Source organism: Galeopterus variegatus, unplaced genomic scaffold (genome assembly GCF_000696425.1).
Source record: "Galeopterus variegatus unplaced genomic scaffold, G_variegatus-3.0.2 Scaffold5464, whole genome shotgun sequence".
In the NCBI taxonomy this organism is placed as follows: Eukaryota; Metazoa; Chordata; class Mammalia; order Dermoptera; family Cynocephalidae; genus Galeopterus; species Galeopterus variegatus.
In genome coordinates this window covers 84,716-108,876 of record NW_007731575.1, presented here as the reverse complement: position 1 = coordinate 108,876, position 24,161 = coordinate 84,716, and the positions used below count along the sequence as shown (strand labels likewise).

The 24,161-nt window shown below is 40.4% G+C and overlaps 1 pseudogene; it reads left to right on the top strand.

Moving 5' to 3' along the window:
* Positions 1-20,219: 20,219 nt before the first annotated feature.
* On the top strand, positions 20,220-23,914 carry LOC103604892 (annotated as a pseudogene).
* The last annotated feature ends 247 nt before the right edge of the window (positions 23,915-24,161 follow it).

Here is a 24,161-nt window from a genome sequence, read left to right as displayed (position 1 = left end):
TTTCCCCCACCCACCCTCTCCCCAACATTTCTCCCCCTCCCCCTCCATCTCTAGCAACCCGAGATCTGTTCACTCTCTCTTCAAGTTCAACAGAGAACTGTGTTTTTTCTTTCCTTCCTTCTTTCTCCCTTAGCTCCCACTTATGAGTGATGATGTGATATTTTTTCCTACATGCCTGGCTTATTTTGGTGACATAATTTTCTCCAAGCTCATCCATGTTGCTGTGAATGACAGAATGTAATCCATTTTTATGGCTGAGTAGTTTCCCATTGTCTGTGTAAACCACATTTTCCTTATTCAATTGTCCATTGAGGAACATTTAGGTTGGTTCCATATCTTGGCTATTGTAAATAGAGCTGTGATGAACACAGGAGTGCATGTATCCCTTTGACATGATGATTTACTTTCATTTGGGTATATACCCAGTAGTGGGATTGCTGGATTCCATGGTAGTTCTATCTGTAGTTGTCTGAGAAACCTTCATACATGTTTCCATAACGGATGTACTAATTACAGCCCAACCAACAGTGTAGAAGAGTTTCTCTTTCTCTGCATCTTCACCAGCATTTGTTATTCTCACTCTTTTTGATTATAGCCAACTCTAACTGGCGAGAGTTGATATCTCAATGTGGTTTTAATTTGCATTTCCTGGATGATTAGTGATGTGGAGCATTTTTTCAAGTACCCATTGGCCATTTGTATGTCTTCCTTCAAAAAATGTGTATTCAGCTCCTTTGTCCATTTGTTAATTGTGTTATTTGTTTTTTCACTGTGTAGTTGTTTGAGTTCCGTGTGTATTCTGGATACTAATCCTTTGTCAGATACATAGATTGCAAATATTTTCTCCTATTCTGTAGGTTGTCTTTTTGCCCTGTTGATTATTTCCTTTGTTGTGCAGAAGCTTTTCAGTCTGATATAATCCCATTTATTTTTTCTTTTGTTACTTGTGCTTTTGGGGTCTTGTTCATAAGGTCTTTGCCCAGTCCTACTTCCTGAAGTGTTTCCCCTATGTTTTCCTTTAGTAGCTTTATAGTTTCAGATCTTACACTTAAGTCTTTAATCCATGTTGTGATGATTTGGGTACATGGTGAGAGGTGCAGGTTTAGTTTCATTCTTCTGCATATGGATGTTGAGTAAATGTTTTTTGGCTGGCTACAAGCCTTTGGGTTATTTCTATAGTTCTGAAAATTTTGATTATGACCATTTTTGCCAGTATTCTTCTTTATATTTTGGAGGAGAGAATTTTTGGCGTTTGTCAATCTGCCATTTTCACTGCCACCACACTCGTCATGTTTTGTTGAAAACTTGACATTTTAAATGACAATATATTGTAGCAACTCTGGATACTGATCTTCCATGGACTTCTTGTTGTTGTTGTTGCTTGCTTATTTGCTTAGTGACTTGGCTGGACTATTTTATTGAAGCTCCTTTTCCTCCAGCATGATGCCCTGATGCGGTTCCTTTGAGGACACAGATTTGAACATGTACACAGTTACCTGGGATGAAAATGCTTTTAAATGGGCTCTCTTTGTCTTTTTTTGTGTTCACAGCTGTTAGGCTCACTAACTGCCTGCTGATTGCTCTACTGGTTCTGACAATGTCCTGGACTATAAATTGCTCTACAAGCTGATCCATTTAACATTGGGCCCTTATGCAGAGTTACTTTTTAGGGCATGTCTTTGAGATTTGTCCTGAGCTTAGGAAGGATCTTCTTAACTGTCTTTTTCCCTGGTTCTGTCTGGTAAATCCAGCCTTAGGTAATCATTAATCTACATTTTATCTCTATAGATTTGTTTGTTCTGGACTTTTCATACAAATAGAATCATACGTTATGCTGTACTTTGTGTCTAGCTTCTTTCATATAGCATATTGTTTTCAAGGTTTATCGGTGTTGCAGCATGTATTTCATTTCTTTTTATCACTGAATCATGTTCTATTGTATGGGTATATCACCTTTCCTAATCCACCCATCAGTTGATGTACATATAGGTTGTTTCCACTTTTTTACTATTATGATTAATGCTACTGTAATTATTATACAATTTGTTGTATAGACATACGCTTCATTTGTCCAGGTGTATACCTCAGAGTGGAATTTCTGGGTCATATGGTAATTATGTTTAATTGTTTAGGAAACTATCAGACTGCTTTCCAAAGTGGCTGTACCATTTTATATTCCTATAAGCAATATATGAGGGCTCTATTTCTCCACATCCTCACCAAAACTTTATAATGTCTGTCTTTTATACCTTAACCATTCTTGTGTGTGAAGAGAGATTTCTTTGGTTTCAATTAGCATTTCCTAAGCCTGATGTTAGATGTAGGTTTTCTTTAGATGTTCTTTATCAAGTTGGTGAAGCTCCTTTTTATTTATGGTTTGCTGATGTTTTTTTAATCAGGAACGAATGATGTGTTTTGCCAAATGCATTTTCTACTTCCGTTGATATTATAGCAGGGGAAAAACTTTCCTCTGTCCTCTTATGTTCTGTGCTTGGGTCCTGTGAATTAAACTGAAAAAAAGACAAATTAACAGGAAAAACTGTTTATGTTTTTTTTTATTGATGTTAATATTTTTAATTTTTACATGCATGTGGGCTTCACACAAAAGAAGTGAAAAACCCAAAGAGGCAGTGAGACACACAGGTCTATACTTCCATTTTACCAAACGGTGATTAATTGTGGAGAAGGACTAGACAAGGGAAAATGGGTTTTGGACTCCTACGGGTGGTATATTGTGGGAAGATGACTAAGAAATGTATGGCAGATAAGGGTTATTTGTTTTGTAGCTTTGTTTGCAGATTCATCTTGGTGTCATCTCTGGTGATTAAGAGAGGTTCTCCACTTCCTTTATAAATGGAAACTTTCCTTACAAAGAGAAATTTATGCCCTCCTTTTAGGCATATAGAAGAAGGGCAGATAACTCCTCCTTGTCTACTGTTTCTCAATTGCCTTCAGCTCAAAATAATTCTTATACTGAAGTAGTGTATTTTGGGGTGGCATATTCTGATCCCCTTCAATATGATCATGAGATTTTCTTTTTCTCCTTTAGACTGCTAATATGGTGAATTATATTGGATGATTTAAAAATATTGAACCAGTTTAACATTCCCAGGATAAACTCAACATTATTGTGTTGTATTTTCCTGAAGCTTTAGCTTAATTCTGAAGAAAGAGAAGAGGTTAATTAGGGACACCAAATGTAGACTAGGGAAGTTTTGGTGCAAAGGGGGGAAAGAATAGGCAATGAAGGAGTCAGAGAATGAAGAATTGCATGAGTGATGCCCTTGAGAAGGTGAGATGGTTTGGGATCTGGTGTGCAAGTGAGGGATAGGAGCGGAGATATTCATCTATGTGAACAGGTGGTAAGCCTGTATATTCTGTTGTTAACTCCCCTACAAATTTACCTACCCGGTATCGGTGCACAGAAAAGCAGAATCTTGTCTTTGACCAGATTTGCATTTTTGTCAATGGACTATGTCCAAAAAAGAGAAGGGCAGGTAGTTGAGATGGTCATTAACCAGGTGATTATAATGATTGACATGGAATTCCAACCCTGTAAGGAGAGGGAAGAGGACACTATAGATCTGAAGGATAGAATAAATGTGATGGAATCAATATAAGGGAATTTGCAGTGGAACTGAAAGAGTATTAGGATCAGGGTACTAAAGCAAATCAACTTAAAAGCTAGGAATGCTCAGTAAGGGGGGTGCATGAAATTTTTTATACTGTTCCTGATTTTTTTTTTTTTTCTGGTTGTTCTCTCAATTTCCTGAGATATTTGTTTAAAAATCTATTTATTTGTAAATTTGTATATTTCTACTTGTGCTCTCAACATCTGTGTATTCTAAAGATATGATATTATTAGGTTCATACACATATTAAAATAAACTATGTTTATAATTTCCTCATTCAATTAGCCATTACTTATTTCTCTTGCCTTCAGCCCAGGCCTCAGCTATTTGGAATTTTTACCTGGTGGTGTGACACAGACTTTCATTTCTGAGAGATCTGAGTCACCCATGATACTGGCTATTTTTTTATTGCTCTAGTTTTCCATTACCATTTAGTATTGGCCATGGAATCACCAAGGAGTACCCAAGAAAATCCCAAGTCGATTACAAATATAGTTCTTCCTTATCACTTCTTTGGTTACGTAGCAGGATCTTAGTTCCCCTTCATAATCAGGATAAATCACCCCAGCCAGTAATATAATTCCCTATATGGCTACTGTTTCAATGGGATGAGGTACCCAAAATGGCCTTGTGGCAGTCTCCTCTTCCAATTCAGTGGAATCACTCATATGATCCCTTGTGGAAGCATTCATTCCTCCTTGGGAACCAAGACTTCTATGAGTTGTCTGTTAGGTGTCCTAGTGAGAGAAGCAGCTCCCACTTCTACCCCTTGATCCCTGGACATATGTATTATACTAATGGGGGAGACAGCACCATATAATGGTCTGTGATTTAAAGTATATACTGCATCCTGTTAAATAGAACCACATCCTTTCAGGGTGCTGTCACCCATGTGGTGCCATAACTGGATTTTCAGTAAGCCTATCCACCTCTCAATTGGGTCAGCCAATTTTAGGTGATGGCTTACATGGTAAGACCAGTTAATTTCTTGGGCATGAGCCCATTTCTGCATTTCCTTTGCCATGAAATTAATTCTATGATCAGAAACAATGCTGTGTGGAATACCATAATATTATTTGTTATTCACAGTAGATGGCATTCTGTGAATACACAGATGGTGGTGCTGGCATAAGCATTATGGGTAGGGCAGGCAGATCTATCACCAGAATATGTGTCTATTACAGTGAGGACATATTCCTGCCTCCTCCCTGAGGTCTGAATGGTTTTAGTCCCCTTCAAATTCATGTTAAATTCCTAATCCCTAAAGTGATGGTACTAGGACATTGGTCCTTTTGGAAGTGATTAGATTGTGAGGGAGCATTTCTCTTAAATAAGACCAAAGAGAAACTGCTTGCCTCTTCCACCATGCGAGGACCCAATGAGAAGGTACCATCCATAAACCAGGAAACAGGCCCTCACCAGACACCAAATCTGCTGACATCTAGATCTTGAAATTCCCAGCCTCCAGAGCTGTAATAAATAAATTTCTGTTGTATATAAGCTGCTTTGTTTATGGTATTTTTTTATAGCAGCCTGAATGAACTAAGAAACCCCTTCACATGGAAAAGGTCCAATGTAATTATCTTGCAACCAGGTTGCAGGCAGAGTTGCCTGGGGAATGTTGATATATCTGAGGCTTAATATTGGTCACTGCTGTTTGGCAGGTTAGGACCTCACCATTAATGGTAGTCAGAAAGCCTTCATTATGGAAAGTTCACGTTTCTGTGCCCATACACATCCTTGCCTGGCCACCATGGACACTTTGCACATGGGACCATGGGGCAAGAAGTGGGACAAATAGGCAATTAGACTGGCTGTCATGCACAAAACATATCCCCACTGAAAGGGGTAGTCTTATAGATTATTTGGATGACGGGATAACAGAACACACTCAGATATGATACATGGTGCATCTAAAATCCAAAAAAATAAAAACGTCCACAAAACACTGAGTTTTTTTCCCAGTGGTATAACAAGTACAGAAGACACATGTAGAGGTGCATAAAAGGTAACAGGTATATCCAAACTCCTACAGCACATTGACATACAAGAGAAGAACTGAAACTTAGGATGTACAGCTATACACACCAACATGTGTAAATTCCACAGTTGGCAAGTGGAGAAAACAAGGAGCACAGAAGTATTTACAAATGGTAGCAAAAACATGACAATCTGTACAATGTTGGTACATGAAGCTCTACAACCTAAATATTATCTTTTCTCTTGTGTGCCAATGGAGTGGAGAGAGGCTATTATTGGTCTCCACTTTGAGTTTTTCTCCTTCATACTCAACCTGCTGCTTCTCCAGCCTCGACTCTTCAACTTTGCACCAGCTCCCAGCCTCTGATTGATTACCATGGCAGGTTTGCAGTAGCCAGCAAGGAGTGTTCACACTCCTCTATCCTACAGCCACACCTGCACAGAGTCTGGTGGCTGTACTTGGCAATGCTGAATCACAGCAGGGAAAGAAAGGGAAACAGGAGCAGAGAGGAGAGTAACAAGAACACAGGGAAGTTAAAATTGCTCTACAGAGTAAAGATCTGGAAGAGATCTGGTTGAGGGGAGAGAGAGAAACAGCCCCTCGGATGCAGGCAGAGGAGGAGAGACAGGGCGGGGGTTGGAGAAATACTCTACAGGTCCAGGATACAGAAAACTGTGGAGAGTGGGAGGGGAGGAAGGGAGATTTATTTTGCATGTCACTTTAGAGGACAAGAGTACTGCTTGGAACTTGTGGCTGCTTCAACTCTTTCACCTTATTTTAACTTGGTGTTACTCACAATGTAGGCTTGCAGGGTCTCCACTGCTCCGACCTCTCGGCTCTCCCTCCCCACCCCTCAGCTTTAGCTCTCACTCCTCAGTGCCCAATTTCCTAAATAATGCCCATTCCCAGTTATTCGGGGCGAATATCTGACTTGCTCAGCACATTTCTTCGGGGATAGAGCTTTGTGAATGAGCCATCTCGCAAGTCATGTCAGCATATGCTCTGGTGTCACTTTGGTTAAATGAATTCTCTACAATTGGCTGTGCCCTGAACAGGTTTGTTTCACATGGCAAAAATAAGGTGACCTTCCAACTCCACTTCTTTGTGGACAATGAACAGAGCCATTACCTATAGACGGCTCTGTGCGCATGACATGCACAATATTAAGAGGTATCCCAAATCCCCAACCCAGCTCTTGGTCTGCTCTTAAACAACGTATTTTCACTGGGGCAAGCAGTTAGGTTTCAGAGGGGAACACAGTGAATTCTCTGCAAAATGGCTAAGGAGAAGAGGTGTTGGTCCTGGAAAGGCCAAGTACTACATAACTATGCCTTCACACTGTTTTTTCGGATGAATGGTGGAGCTATCTGAAGTGCAGCATGATCTCATCACCTACCCTGTGTCTGAGAGCTCCTACACAGAATGCTGGGAAAAACAGAATCCCCTGTCCAGTGTAACCCAAGAAGGCCTATGTCAGCAAATACACATCGAACTGAAAAGAACAAAAATACAGATTTTATTTTAATGGCTCAAACTTGGGAAGAGTTTGTTGTTCTACTTATTTTTTTAACATTGTTATTTCTTTTTCAAAATTCTGGGCAGGCATAAGCATGTAAGTCACATGACATTTTTGTCAAAGGCACAATCCACCGTGGTGTTGTCTATGAAAGCATCCACACCCACTTTGACAGATCCACATCATTTCTCATCCTCCCCAGTTGTCTATCAAGTATATAAATCAGCATATTATTGGGGGTCCTTTTGCGTTTTGAGCTTTGGCTTGGCTACTTATTGATTTTCACTGTGGGTTCACTGGGACGAGTTTCAGTGTCTTCTTTATCCATGACTGGTCGACTCCACACACAGCCTCAGGAAGACAGCACAACTGAGAAGACCTGAAGACGACGATGAAATCCAGACAATCAAGCCTGTTTCCATTTTTTTTAACCATAAAAAAAAAAAAACGCTGAGGTAAGGCTGGCCAGTTAGCTCAGTTAGTTGGAGTGTGGTGATTATAACACCAAGGTCCAGGATTCAATCCCTGTTCTGTACTGGTCAGCACCCCCCCACCCCACACACACACACACACACACACACACACACACACACACACACACACACACGCTACCAGCTGTAGTCATAAGGTACTGTTTGGGGGCATCATATGTTCTGAAATACCAACATTCCCTCTTTCACACTGTCATATACATGGGTCTATGTCTAGAATCTCTATTCTGTTCCATTGACACATTTTTGGTTCCTGTTTCAATTACCAAATGTATAGTTCCTCACCAATTTTTGTGGACTGACTAACTGACAAACTAACTGATGGGCCCTTCAACACTGATGAAGGTGGAGGACATTACGTTTAGAGAAATAAGCCAGGCACAGAAAGACAAATACTGCATGATCTCACTCATATGTAGAATCTGAAAATGTTGACCTCGTAGAATTAGACAGTAGAATGGTGTTTACCAGGTGGGACATGGGGAGAGTTCGTTCAATTGATAAGTTCTGGTGTCCTATTACACAGTAGGGTGACTACAGCTAATAATAATATATTGCATATTTCAAGATGCTAGAAGAGAAATCTTTGAATGTTATCACCACAAAGAAATGATGTTTAGGGGCCGGCTCGGTGGCGCACTGGATAGTGCGCCGCTTGGGAAGCACGGCGGCACTCCCACCCGAGGGTTCGGATCCCACATACAGACCGGTTCCCGCTCACTGGCTGAGCGAGGCGCGGGAGCAACGCCGAGGGTTGCGATCCCGTTGCCGGACACGGAAAAAGACAAAAGACCAAAAAAAAAAAAAGAAATGATGTTTAAAGTGATTGATATGCTAATTACCCTGGATTGATCATTATACAATATATACAATGTATTGAAACATCACACTGTACCCTATACACATGTACAAATTTTGTGCATCAATTATAACTATAAAACTTAAAGAAGAAATATATTTTTAAATTCTAAAGTGGTACCTAGTTTCTGTTTCTAGTGCCCATCCTGCTGAGTTTCCATCCTGGAATCGTCATCTGAGTGGTTTGAAGATTGTGCTCAATTCTAATACTTGGCCATTTTTCACCCCCAAAAGCCTTGTGTGCTCTTTTATTTGAATCTGACACAGTGCCAAGGCCTGAGGCGGGTGCCCATTTTTTTTCTCAATTTTTGACTCCCAGTAGAGATTGATGAACTTTCCCAAGGTTACACAGACCTGGGGTTGAACCTGAGAAAGTCTGTCTCTAAAGCCTGTGCTCCTTCACACTTCTCTACAGAGCGTCTGTATCACAGTTTGAGCGAATGACTATCCCACACCTTCCCCCACCCCATTACCAAGCAGGGTTGAAGTTGATCAGGTACATGAGTTTGGTGATGACACAGAAACGTGTTATATTATATTGGACTATCAGGTTTTACCTCCCAGACAGCACAGATTTCTTCTGAAGAAGTGGAAGAGAGGGTAAGAAGTGACAGGGAAAATTTTCTCTCAGTTTTACTGTCTTTTTCTGAGTCTCAGGGCCTGAACTGGTTAAAACCAAGAGGAATCATGATGACTCATAATGGTCTAAGAATCTTGTAAGATCCGACCACTGGTCACCATCACCTAGGTTACTTCTGGCTCAGGGCTGAATACGGTGAGTGAAAGTTGCCAAAAAAGGAAGTAGATACTATGGATGGGTACCATCTGCCTGTTTGTTCCCTGGATAGAACACTCGGTTATCTTGGTCTCAGAGCTTTTTCCTGGCTCATGCAAAATCTCTGTTACCTTCCAAGTGTCTGATCTAGAACAACTATGTTGTTAACATTAAAGTGAGGCCCTTGTGGTTGTCATCTAGAGGTAGGACATGGATATTGACAGGATTTCAGGAAGCTAATGATGACGTCAGGGCTTTGTATTTTCTAATGGTGCTGAGGAAGTAGAATGACTGTTATGAAGGGATGTGAATTTCTCCACACCGGCAGCCCCAAACTGTCTCACATAATGACTGGGGAAATTCAGGCACAGATGCCTGTAAGAGGGAACTATACCTGTACCCCAATGTTCATCGCAGCACTCTTCACAATAGCCAAGAGCTGGAATCAGCACAAATGTCCATCATCGGATGAGTGGATACAGAAAATGTGGTATATCTACACAATGGAATACTACTCAGCTATAAAAAAGAATGAAATACTCCCATTTGCAACAACATGGATGGACCTTGAAAGAATAATATTAAGTGAAACGAGTCAGGTAGTGAAAAAGAAATACCACATGTTTTCACTTATTGGAGGGAGCTAAAGGTGAATGAATCAATTCACACAAATACATACACACACACACACACACACACTCTCACACACACTCACACAAAAACAAACAAACAGCAACAACAACAACAAAAACACCAACTTTAACAACCTCAACTTTTTTTTTTTTTTTTTTTGAAGCTCTTACAACGAGAAAATGGAGGAGACACATCTGGGTGGGAGGGGGGAGAGGGAGGAGGGAGGGAGGTTTTGGTGAAGGGACACAATAACTAACTACATTGTATATTGACAAAATAAAAATAAAAAAAAATAATTAAAATAAATTAAAAGCATATGAAACAGGAAAAAAAAAAAAAGAGGGACCTAGGCCACACTCTCCCTTTCTTGAGTGTCAGGCAAAGCTCAGTCATCCCAGTTTCCTTCTACTCTATATAGTGCCATGTCTGGACACGCTGACACCTGTGCTGGGTGTCTAAAACAGATTGGAGAGGGATGAAAACTTATTAGTGTAGAGTATTTTATTAATAAATATAAGTGGAAAATTGTCTTTCTCTTAAGGGGATTAGGCAATCAACTAGAAAGTAGGCCAGGAAGGGTTGGTTGATACATGTTAAACATATAGAAAATTTTAATTCCCTCCTGGCTACTGGAGTATATAACAGAAATAAAGTATCCTATTTGCATTTGTCACAAACTTTATGAAATACCTACAAATATAATTAAGAAAAATACACAGATACTTTTCATAAGCTTCCAGTCTGGACACTAAAGTAATATTTAAAAACATTTTTTCATGGATAGTCTTTGAAATGGCATCAATTCTCCTCTAAATCAAAGTATAAATTTAGTGCAATCCCAGTCATAAATCACAACAGAATTTTGAGTGTGTATGTGCAACTGGATGACCAGATTATAAAATTATCTTGAAGAGAAAATATGAAAAATTATCCAAATAGGGGAGCTGAATGTCATAAAGGATATCAAAACTTACTCCATAGGATTAGCGATTGAAATAGGAGTTGATACATATGTCAATGGACAAAAATAGAGATTCTAGAAATATTCTCATGTATATGTGGGAATCAGAGAATCATTAAAGCTGTTATTTCAAATCAGATGCTGCCTCAAAGCAGTGTCTTATGACTGTGTGTGTGTGTGTGTGTGTGTGTGTGCGTGTGTGTGTGTGTGTTAGGGAGATGGAAGTGCAGAGGTTCCTCTGTGGCCACATGGCGTTTCTCCTTCAGATAATTCTGGATTCCTTCCATCTTTACAGGCTTTCAATACTGTGCTGTCTTCCTAAATCCATCTATGTAGTCAAGCAATTATGATTAAAGGACACACAATTCAGTCCCAGCACATCCACAGCAAGCATCATCAGGAAAGCAGATGAACACTTAAGCCCAACTTGACCTCTAAAAGAATGCTGAGTGTTCTACTCAGTAGGCAACTGGGGAGGCACGGCAGTGGTGTGGACGCTGACACCAGCACCACCAGGGTGGAGTTGGCCTCTGCCAAACACCATGTGCCTTACCAACCTCTGTCCCTTGAGGATTAAAAAAATTCCAGGAAGATGTGTGGATCAACAAACCCTTCCCCTGATGAAACCATTAATCTTGAAGCTTTGTTCACTTCTTTTGTTTTGACGTGGTGTTTCTTCAAATGGTCTCTATCCATCTGACCCATCTCCATGCTGCCCACCCTTGAGAGGGTGTTTATTGACACTGTAGAGTCTGGGGGATTTGGAGACAAGGAGGGGCCTTGTTTAGAGAAGCTGGAAGTTCTGCTGAGTGCAAATGCCCTACACCTCTAAATTACTAGGGGCATGGGGCTTCAAGGAGGCCTCTGGGGTATGGGGTTGTCTCTCCAGAAGTTTGTGGGAGACTATAGGAAGAATTCAGAATCAGCAATAAATTTAAATTGAGAGTGGCTGGGAGTGGAACAGAGGTCTTTCAAGAGCTCTGCATAGAAGCCATATGTTGGTGAACTGCAGGGGTCCAAGGCCCATTGAGAGTGTCTCCAAAATAGCCATGAAGGCACCCACCAAGGGAGAGAAAAGTCAGGTTTCAACAGCTGCTAAACTCCATGCTGATAAGGGAGCCCTTTCCTAGACCTGACCTCTTGTCCCTCCTCGTGTTCAGGAGACCTGAGAGACAAGTGGTTGCAAAAGGGGAGAGGGCAGATGCTGGCTAATACAAAGGCAGGATCGCACCTCTACTCCCCCTCCCTGCTGCAGGGTTCAGTCCAGCCGAGCCTGAGCTGGGGGAAGTGAGAAGCTCTGACATGCAAAGACTAGAGTTGTGATTATCATCATAGACAGGACATGCTGAATCGCTGACTGTGTGGAATACTAAGGTCACCAAGACCTTTCATTATTTGATAGTGACTCAGGGATGGATAATGGGGAGCAGAGAAGAAAGAACCCAGCGGAATGGACGTGGCTCAGGCATTGGGAGGGATTGTGGAACAAAATTATTTGGCTTTGGCCTCTGCTTGTTCTATGTAACAGTCGCACAGACATGGGAATGGCGAAGCCCGAATTCAGAGTAGTGCTTACTTCAGAGACAAATGGAGTCCTTTCGTTTGAAGTTGTATTTCCTCTTTTTTTTTTTTTTTATTTTAACTTCTCAATATACACAGGCATTCCTGATACTGTTACCTATACAGTTCTGCTTTTAAAGCTAAAAAACAAACAAACAAACAAACAAACAAAAACAGAGAGATAAATCTCTAAGAAGTTTTATTTGGGAATAGGGCATTGCAACGGTAATTCCCATGTCCCAGTAAACTATGAGCATATCCAGGAAAGTAAAGGAAGACAAAGGTGTTTAAAGGCAAAAGAGAAAAGTACATGTACTTTGTTTTGAAACAGACAGCATTGGGTATGGGGGCTCATCACAGGAGTGCATTGATGGGACAGTGTCAGACAAATGTTCTCATACATCTGGCTATATGTCGTTGTGATTCATGTAGCAGTTTGCAGTTTGAAAAGTCTTTGGCAAAAGTTTTTGTCACAAGCCTATGTGCATAAGAGACTTTGTAATGGTTCTAATCATAGGTTTGTGTACATGAGGGCCCTCCCTTCTCAGCCTCCCAGCTTTATTTTTTCAGAGTTTGACACACGTGACTCCACTTTAATTACGACAACTTTCACTTTGTATTCCTAATATACTTCATCCATTGAGAGAAAGAGAAAAGGAGATCACGAGGCAAGCAGAACTGCCCAGGAGAATGGGAAAGAGCTTATCTTTCAAGTGCTGGTGGAAAAGAACTTTGAGAATTTTCCCCTCGGCCAAACGTTCAAGTGTGAGGGTAAATGAAATGCATTTGTAACATACAAGGTGTCCAAGGGTGGGTTCCCTGGAAGCAGACCCTGAGACAAACTTATGAGCACCAAGGGCTTATCTGAGAGGGAATCCCAGGTAACCCTGGCAGGGCTGTGGGGAAGTGAGACTTAGAAGGAAGGCAGCCAACTAAGGGGCGGGTGGGAGGAGGAAGTAATCTAATAAGTTTCATTCATTCATTCATTCATTCATTCATTCACTCACTCATTCACTCATTCACTGATTCACTCATTTATGTATTTATTTATTTATTTATTTAATTGTTTAATTTATTTATTTATTGGCAGCTGGCCAAGGCAGTGATCTGAACCCTTGACCTTGATGTTGTAAAGCGGTGTGCTAACCAACTGAGCTAACTGGCCAGCCCCTGCAGACTACCTCTTATTAATCAATCAACTGGAGCTTATTACACCAGGGGGACCCTTCCTTAAGTATAGAAGACTTTTTCTTGCCTTTGGACTCCAACTGAAACATCGACTCTCCTTGGGTATTGAGCCTGCTGGCCTTTGTAATGGAAGTACACTATTGGCTCTCCCAGGTCTCTAGTTTGCTAGCTCACTCTGCAGATCTTGGGACTTATCAGCCTCCTTAATTGTGTGAGCCAGCTCTTTATAATATACATATTATGTCTATTATATCTATCTATCTGTCTAGTTATCCTCTCTCTATATATATGTAATATGTATTATATATATGAGTGTGCGTGCATGTTTCTGTGTGTGTTTAATCTATTGGTTCTGTTTTTCTGGAGAACACTGACTAATATAAACAGTATTCTTAAAAATATGTTTTAAAATTTTTCGTGGCTTTTCCAATGTAAAAATGCACACGTTGACCATCAGACTAGTCAAGCCCCTGTTATTTCAAATAGCAAATGCCCAGAAGTGCCACTGAAAGTCAAGTTTGGGATTTCATTTCCCCAAACAATTGCATGTTTAATGTCACATTAATCAACTGAATTTTGCCATTCATCCTTTTTCATAAATTTCCCTTTGGAAATTGTGGGACATACTCAATTTATAAATGAGGAACTTAATGGTCAGATTAAGTACTTTTTGTTTTCAGGGACTGAATGGGCATTGGAAGTCATGTTGCATAGTTTTGAATTTTATTTAACAGCATAGTTTTGTTAAATATAGTGGTATTTTAAATATAGTGGTATTTTAATATAGTGGTATTTTAAATTTTGGACTCAGTCCTCCTTCCCAGGTATCTTGCATAGAAAATATATGTGTGGTAGTTTCTATTTACAAACAAGGAGGAGAGGAGTTATCCGGGGTCAGGCTGGTTAAGACAAGAAATAACAAAAATAGGCTTCCCCATCCCAGGGGTCACTGGCCTTGCACCTTTGACAACTCCATGCTGACTGTGCCTCAATGCTTCAAATGTGTACATACTGGCTTATAAAATAGTCATTCCTTTGCCTATTTATATTCATGCCTCTATTTTGTGACACACAAGGTGTTTTCAAGGGGAAAACTAAAATAAAGGAAAACTCTTGTCTCAAATACCTGGAGACTATATATACGGATGGTGACCTGATACTTGCTTTATGATAAAACAAGAATTCTCTTTTATGTCATTCTATTTGAGTTTGCTTATTAACATTTGTCTGTTTCATTCTTGATATTGGCTTGTATTACATATATTATTGCATGTAGAAATAATTCAATGACTTTAGTGTAGTAAGATAAGTGTTCTCCAAATACCACCCTCCTGGATTACGTTTGAAAATCAGAAATATGGACTTCTGATATCTGGATAATGAAATACCTGTGTTCTTGGTATCACCCAGAGTTTAGAAATTGAAGTGTTATCTAGCCTCACAAATCCTGACTTTTCAGTTAGAGCCCTAGATCTTGAACCTTATCTAAGTGTGGAAATTAGGTCCAGGTGTCAGGCCTGAAGGTGTTTTAATTGCATCCCCATTGCCAATAGAATCCTATGGGCGTACTTGCCAAGTAAGAGCAAAGCACCAAATTCATATACTATATTAGCAACTGTTCATTTTCATCCATTGTTTTCTCCTCCAAGAGGTTATGCTCATTGTCAGATGGTAGCAACCCCATTTAACATAGAGTTCTTCGTGAAATTGTTCTGTTATTAGCTTGTTTCTAATGCAAACAATTTTCCAAATTACTATGTTACTGATTATTGACACTAATATACTATAAAATGCAGTTGTATTATGTATATTTTATGGCATTAGTGTCAGTACTGGGTAACATAGGAAAAAGAGCACAAAACCCATCTCAACGGTTTGCTACCCATAATCTTGCATGGCACATGAGTCGTCAGTAATTGGTAACAAAGTAAGGAGAACACAAAACCCATTTCAATAATTTGTTACCCAGAGTTTTGCATAAGTCATTATACTTGATAATGAAGAATAAAATGAATTCCTTTAACTTTCTTCCTTCAAATAAATAAGTGGCTTCACCTCTCAGCATAATATTTAAGAACTCCCCTTTGGTGGTTCATTAAAGTAGGATGAACTATGTTTCCTTTGTAAGGGGTATTCAGGCCACTGAAGCAGCTGTCTTATCTGATCTTGTGGTTTGATTCGTGCAGTCCCTAACTGCATTAGTTTCCCGTGGCTGCTATAACGGATTACTATAAACTGGGTGGCTGAAAATAAAAGAAAATAATTCCCTTACAGTTCTGAAGGCAGCAGTCAGAACTCAAGGTATCCGCACAGCCATACTCCCTCTGAAGGCTCTAGGGAAGAATCCTTTCTTGCCTTTTCCCAGCTTCTGGTGGCCACTGGAAATTCTTGGCTATCCTCGGCTTGTAGCTGCATCACTCTGCCTCCATCTTCACATGTCTTCCCTTACTGTGTGTGTCTCCTCTATGTCTGTGTCTGCATTTCTCTGTTTTCTCTCTTTTTAGAAGAACACCAGTGATTGGATTTATAGCCCACCCTGGACCCAGGATGATTCCATTTTGGGATTCTTAATTATATCTGCAAAGACCCTACTTGAAAATAAGGTCACATTCAGAAGTTCTAGATGGACATGAATTTGGGGAGACATGATTCAACCCACTACATCGTCCTGTATTATCTTTTACATTTTTGGCCTTGTTTCCACAGGCTGCATGATTGGGTACCCTGGGGTCAGCAACCATTTTCACAAGTTCCTCTGGATAAGGGAAAGAGAACGTGTGCCCCAGTCATCCACCTAAATGAGTTTCCAAATTATGTAATTTGTATGCGGTGGTGCTAGGCTGTCTACCCACAGGCAAGTCTCCTTTGCAGATTTGTACAGTCACCATCTCCTTCAGAACCTGTGATGGAGAAGTTCAGTACCCATCAGCCTACAGACCTATAACATGAAGAGGGTGGAAATGGAACCACTTGACAAGACCACCTAGACAAGTTCAGGACATCCTTATGTTGTGTGAGGTAACAGGTGTTTTAGGGAGGGCGGCCTCCCTCTCCTGTCCCCTGTGGCATCACTAAAGATAGTTTAAAACCTATTCCCAGAGTCCCTAGAGATAGGGACTACCAACAGTGGCAGGTTCACTCCCTGAGCACTACTGACTAATTCCATGATAGAGACCCTGTTTCTATAACCTATTCGTTCAGTTAGACAGGGGCATCTTTTCTCTGTGCTTATTTGTGTTCCTCTATACACTGTGGGTGCCACTGTTACAGACACATTGACTTTATTAGATGGCTAACCATGACCTTTCAAGAACCAAAGCTTTGATCTCTCTTTTTATCCTTTTTTGGAAAGCCTTGGCATAGCAGGAAGTAGCAGGAGAACGGACTGGATAGGATTGTTGAAAGCAAAATTCAGGAGTCGCGGCAGTGTGGAAGCGCTGTTCAGATGCCTTTGTTACAGGGGTGGAACTGAACGTTACTCAAAGCCACCTCTATCTATGAAAAAGGGAACAGATGGGACCTATAAACCAAGTGCGGAGAAGGGAGTGGGTGTCTGCCAGTCTCTCCCTGCAGCAGTGGAGTGGACTTTTCGTAGGGGTCCGAGAAGCATAGGACAATAATTAGGGTAATATGTATATTAATACTCCTCCAAATCTTTACCTTCCATACATTTTGTCCGTTTTCTTGCTTTCCAGATATTTCTGGGACCACAAACGATGATTATTCACAATAAGTCTCCAGTATCTGAGTCTGAAAGACCTTTGGCTCATTCTCACTAACTCTCATCTTCAAGCCTGGGAATCCTCAGCTATTAAATGAGAATCATACCTCGCTAACAGGGATGTTGTAAGGATCAAGTATAATTATATTTCTAAAGCGCCCAGCACACAGAAAGAAGTACTCCTGTTTCCTTGATCCATAACTAGTACCCCATTTTCCTAATCCAAATATTGGGGCAGAACATTATGATACATGGTTTAGCATTTCTTGCTGCAAATCCTTCTACCCCCTCAGCACCGCCCAAGCTCTTTAGACCTTTGCTATCATTTCCTTTAATTGTTTGTTTTCTTTCCCAGGGCTAGAAAGTTTCCTCAGAGATTACACGGGCTTCCCTTTAGAAGCCACACATCTGTAATCCTGCTGGGAAGTAAGTGGTGACCCAGAACCCCAGGCTCTTACTTGCTCAGAGCCACGTTCAGTTCTGGCCAATTCAGACAACTTATGCCAAGGCTGACTTGGCTTAGCACCCAGCAGGACTTTCTATGGACTTTCTGTCTAGCTGTGAGGGCTGGAGGGCACCTGTTCACTGGCAGTGCCGGAAAGGTCTCTGCTCTTTTCCAGCCTATAAGAAGTCACCTTTTCTCTGGGCAGTGATTAATTCACTGAGGATCAGGCGAAGATTTTTGATAATTTGAAGGGGGGAGGGATTGCTAAATATAAATATGAAGTATTATAAAATGTTCTCAAGGAGACTTTGGACCTTTATTCTCAGCAGATACCTCTGGTGATTCTATTTTTCTGTATGCACGGCTTTTATTCACAAGTGGGGTCAAGCACCTAGTGTTAGGAAAAGCTACGTAATTTGCAAAATGAAAATGAGAAGTCTCTTCTTCAAGAATTATTAGGAATTTCAAGGTGCCAAGCGCAAAGCTTTAAACCACGCATGAGACTTTGTTTGAATGCACAGATTGTACACCCATGAAGCCAGACATTCCCCGTGCTAAGGCCAAAAATCCTAAATTTCTACTTGACTAGAGTCTAAACAGCCTACCTTACTTTTGTAGAGCACACTGACATTTCAAAGCCTTTTCATTCATTACCATAATTTATTAAATTATGTAAAAGCCTAGGAAGGTATGGATCATTGTTATTTTCTGCCTGTGAAAAGCTAAGGCCTCATGTATTTAGAAAAAGCTAAACCCAAGACCACTGATTTGAGCCATGGCAGCCAACTTCTTCCACCAGGTGAATTTCTGGTGACCAAGGGCCAGCCATTCACTACCCAGACTTCTGTTCAGCTCTTGAACAAAATGTTGCTTATTTGCTAGGCCATAGAACTTGTGAAATTGAAATTTAACTGTGAAACCTCTTCTACCTTGGACCCAGTTATCTTAGGTGTCTTTATTTCATTAGGTTGGGGGAAGGCCTCAGATAATTGTTTGGTTTAATGAGCAATTCTGGTGAGAACTGGCATTTAAAAGGGGGTCACAAGGCAAAGGAATCCAAGAAGAGCGACTATAGTTTGTGGAAATCTCCAGAACTGGGGCCCCTCCCAGTGAAAAGAAAGGTGACTCTTCTTCAAATTTACAGTGAAGTATTGCTCTTTGGATTATTCCCAAGGAGGTAACTCCTAGGCTAGCTTTTGTCCTTTCAATCATCTGCCTTCTGTTCAGTGTACAGTTCTTCATTGATGGGAATATTAATTTGCTATGAGTTACTTGGGTGATGTATTCCATATCAAACGCATTATTGGATTAAGTCTGTTTTCCTTCTCCTTGTTGTTATTGTTATTGGAAGAAGAATGTATTATCATTGAAAACTTAAGGCAAAGCCGTTAATTTAGACTTTGTGTAGGAGACAATTTTGGTAGCATCATACTTAATGAAAAAGCACAATGTACAAAAAGGCTGGATGTGCTAACGTTTTTTAAATGACTTTTCAAATTACAGATGTAATATGTGGTTAGGGTGAAGGTCTAGCAACTTCAGAAGTATATAATAAAATTTTAAATTGTCAAAAATACATCTACCTGGAATTATACTCACTGTTACCATTTTAGTGTATTTTTAGTTAGGCTTTCCTATAATAATATCCACTTTTTTTTTTTTTTTTTTTTTTTTGTGACTGGTAAGGGGATCGGAACCCTTGGCTTGGTGTCACCCGCACCACGCTCAGCCAGTGAGCGCACTGGCCATCCCTATATAGGATCCAAACCTGCAGCCTCAGCGCTCCCAGGCCCGCACTCTCACAAGTGGGCCACAGGTTTGGCCCATAATATCCACTTTTTATTATGACCCTTGTCATTGATTTTTAGCAAGTACATTTATGCTTTCTCATTCAGAGATTTGACTACATTCAGTGTTTTCATACCCAAACATTATGCTCACTGTTAGGAAAGGCATAATGAGAACTTCTTCATAAGTATTTGTTAAAGGTGCTAATTTATGTTAAATGTAGTTTTCTGAAGAGTTGTATAGAGTGGCATTTAAAAGATATAACTTCACTGGGCCGGCCCGGTGACGCACTCAGTAGAGTGCCGTGCTTGGGAGAGCAGCAGCGCTCCTGCTGTGGGTTCGGATCCCATATAGAGACCAGTCCACTCACTGGCTGAGTGCGGTGCGGGCGCGACACAGAGGGTTGCGATCCCGTTGCCGGTTGCGGTAAGGGTGTGACACTGAGGGTTGCGATCCCATTACTGGTCACGAAAAAAAGACAAAAAGGAAAAAAAAAAAAGATATAACTTCACTCTCTTGCTCATGCCATTTCTTGCCATGTGGCACCCTGACTTGCTGTAGAGTCCCTCCACCAGGAAGAAGGACCTCACCAGGTGTGTTTCCTGGACCTTGGACTTCCCAGCCTCCAAACTGATTGACTTTGAGGTTGTTTTAGAAGCTTTGAGTTGTACAGCCCTTGACTCTTTTGCTACATTGTGGAATGGCCTCTCTGGCAATGATTACTGCAGAGTTACCAGTGTTAAAAGATTCAGCTAATGAAACAATTGCCTGTTCCAATGCTGAGCTTGAGCAAACAGTGAGCTGAGCAAACAAAGGTCAAAGGAAAAAGAAAAAGTGGTCGTCCTGGCCACCCTCGACCTACAAATAAGAAACCTCGAAAATCTCCAAGAGTGAAGAAGCGAATTGAAGTTAGAGTTAGAGGAAGAGGCCATGGAAGAGTCAATGGGCACCCTCAACAGAATGGTGAAGGGGAGCCTGTCACACCATTTGAGGTCGTGAAACTGGAGAAAAATGTAATATAGTCCATGGTGGATGACTGGATTAACTCATACAAAAAAGACAGAGACATTGCACTTCTGGATCTAATAAACTTTTTATCCTGTTCAGGATGTCGAGATACTGTGAGAACAGAGAAGTTTTGAAATATGCAGAATACAGAAATCATCAGAAAAATGACTGAAGAATTTGATGAGGACAGTGGTGGTTATCCCATTACCATCCCTGGAACTCAATCAAAAAAAATTTCATTCAAACTTTTGTGAATTTACTGGAGTCTTGATTTGAAAGTGTCAGTATTGCTTAATTTATGATGAGTATATGATAGATAAAATAATCTCCCTTCTGATTGGTTTATCAGACTCCCAAGTCAGAGCTTTTAGACTTACAAATACCCTTGCTGCCATGAAGCTCATGACTGCTCTGTGAATGTTGCCTTAAATCTCAGTATTCATCAGGATAATACACAGGACAATATGAAGCTGAGAGAAATAAAATAATTGGGAAGAGAGCCAATAAAAGGTTGGAGTTGCTACCTCAGAAATGCAAAGAGCTGCAAGAAAATCAGGATGAAATCAAAAAGATGATGAATTCTACTTTTAAGGGTATAATTGTTCATAGATACCGTGATGCTTTTGCTGACATTTGACCCATTTGTATTGAAGAAATTGGGGTACAGATGAAAATGTATAGTGATGCCTTCCTAAATGACAGTTACCTAAAATATCTTGGCTGTACTCTTCATGACAGGCCAGGGGAACTCAGGCTGATGTGTTTGAAAGCTCTACAGAGTCTATATACCAGTAGAGAATTGTTTCCCAAATTGGAGCTATTCAATAACCTATTCAAGGATTGCATTGTATCAATGATACTTGATAAAGAATATGATGTTGCTGTGGAAGCTATTTTATTGGTTACTCTGATACTTCATGAAAGTGAGGAAGCTACTTCCAATGAAGACAGTGAAAATGTTTGCCACTTAGTGTATTCAGCACATCACCCTGTTGCTGTGCCAGCTGAAGAGTTACTTCACGAAAAGCCGTTTAGCAGACATGACCCACAGAAGAAGAAGCATTAGCAAAGAGGACGAGAAGGAACAGTCCAAATGGGAATGTCACTAGGATGCCGGTTCTTCTCTTTCTTGAAATTGAGTTACGTTAACATGCAACCTACTTGGTGGACAGTTTGTGGGAGAGCTCTCAAGAACTGTCGAAAGACTGAGGATGTATGACAGAGTTGCTTATGGAAGAACCTGTTCAAAGAGAAGCAATGTTCGACCAGCAAGAGAGTGCTCTAATACAGTTAATGGTTTGTACAATTTGTCAAGCTACAGAGACACATCCTCCGGTGGGAAGGGGGATGGCAAGAGAGTGCTAACTGCCAAAGAAAGGAAAACTCAAATTGATGATAGAAACAAATTGAGCATTTTATTATCACACTTCCTATGTTACTGTCAAAGTATTCGGCAGATGCAGAGAAAGTAGCCAATTTGCTACAAATCCCACAGTATTTTTGATCTAGAAATCTACAGCACAGGCAGAATGGAAAAGTATCTCAATGCTTTATCAAAACAGATTAAGTTTATTGTGGAGAAACACATAGAATCAGATGTTTGAGAAGCCTGCGGTAAAACCTATAGCATCTTATGCAGTGAAGAGTATACCATCCAGAACAGAGTCGACATAGCTCAAAGCCAGCTGATTGATGAGTATGTAGATCTATTTAATCATTCTGTGGAGGACCTAGTGCAAGAGGCAGAAGCTGCTGCTGCTGATATTTACAATGTTCCTTCCACATTGAAGGGGTTAATTTCTTTTCACAATGCTCATGATTTCACAAAATGTGATCTGTTTGGTAATTGCTACAGATTACTGAAGACTGGAATTGAACATGGAGCTATGCCAGAACAGATAGTCATACAGGGACCCTACATGTTCCCAATACTCAGTTCTTTGGTGGTTGGTGAAAATTACTGATGGTTCTCCTTCCAAAGAGGATTTGTTGGTTTTGAGGAAAACAGTGAAATCCTTTTCGGCTATTTGCCAACAGTGCCAACAGTTAATACTCCAGTAAAGGAACAGGTTTTCATGTTACTCTGTGATCTTTTGATGACTTTTAGACACCAATTAATGACAGGTGGCAGAGAGGGCCTTCAGCCTTTGGTGTTTAATCCAGATACTGGACTCCAGTCTGAACTCCTCAGTTTTTTGTTGAATCACATTTTCACTGGTCAAGATGAGGAGAACTGGAGCATGGATGGTGATGAAGTAGATTAAATGAATAAAATTGAAGCCTTACATAAGAGAATGAATCTACTTGCTGCCTTTAGCAAATTTATCATTTATGACATTGTTGACATGCATCCAGCTGCAGACATCTTTAAACACTACATGAAGCTGTTTAATGAACTTGTTCAAGAGCAAGGTCCAAACCTAGATAGGACATCTGCCCATGTCACTGGCATTAAAGAATTGGCATGTCGTTTTGCCCTTACATTCAGACTGGATCAGATCAAGACACAAGAAGCAGTTGCCACACTTCACAAGGATGGCATAGAATTTGCCTTTAAATAGCAAAATCAGAAAGGACAAGAATATTCACGTCCTAATCTAGTTTTTCTTGAAATACTAAGTGAATTTTCTTCTAAACTTTTTTGACAGGACAAAAAAAAAAACTGTTAATTCTTAGCTAGAGAAATTCTTTACTGAGCAGATGATGGAAAGGAGGGAAGATGTGTGGCTTCCACTCATCTCATGTAGAAATTCAGTAGTCACTGGTTGTGAAGATGACAGAATATCTGTGAATAGTGGAAGAAGCAGCAGCAAAACCTCCTCAGTGAGGAATAAGAAAGGACGACTCCCACTTCACACAAAAAAAGTAGAAGATGAAAGTCTGGATAACATATGGCTAAATAGGACTGACCATGTTTCAGACTCCTGGCTCCCTGCCAGCACCACAGCTTACTTCAACTGTACTCCTGGAGAACAGCCAGGCCGTGGGAGAGCAGATTCAGGAACCTGAGTCTGAACTAGACTTTTTACACAATCCTCATATTCAGATTTCTTGGTTAGGCCAGCTGAAGTTAGAAGACTTAAATTGGAAGGACAGAACAGGAATGAACTACATGGGAGAAAACTGGAGTAAGGTACGCTGTTTGGGGTCTAATGGAGGAAGATGCTGAGCCCATCTTTGAAGATGTGATGATGGCATCCCAGAGCCAGTAAGAAGATATGAATGAAGAATTTGAAGACACCATGGTTACTGATCTGCCCCCATCAAGAAATCGGCAAGAGACAGCTGGGCTGAGTCCAGACTTCTTTGACTCTATAGCTATCATAGAAGACAGGATTTGGAATGCCTGTGTTCTGAAGTCTTAAGATAATTTACAAATCTTGAACTCTATTATTTAGAGCTAGAGGCCTATATACTGTGATAGCTTGTATGGGGAAAAAAAAAACTTGTGATGTGATGTGATCTGTTTTTTAATCAAAAGATTAAGGTCAATTCCTTTTTTGTAGTGACAGAGAAGAAAAGCATGTAAATTACCCAAGGGTATGTTGGTGAACATCACCACAGAAGGGATTTTCTATTTTCTGTGGATATTTGTATTCATGGA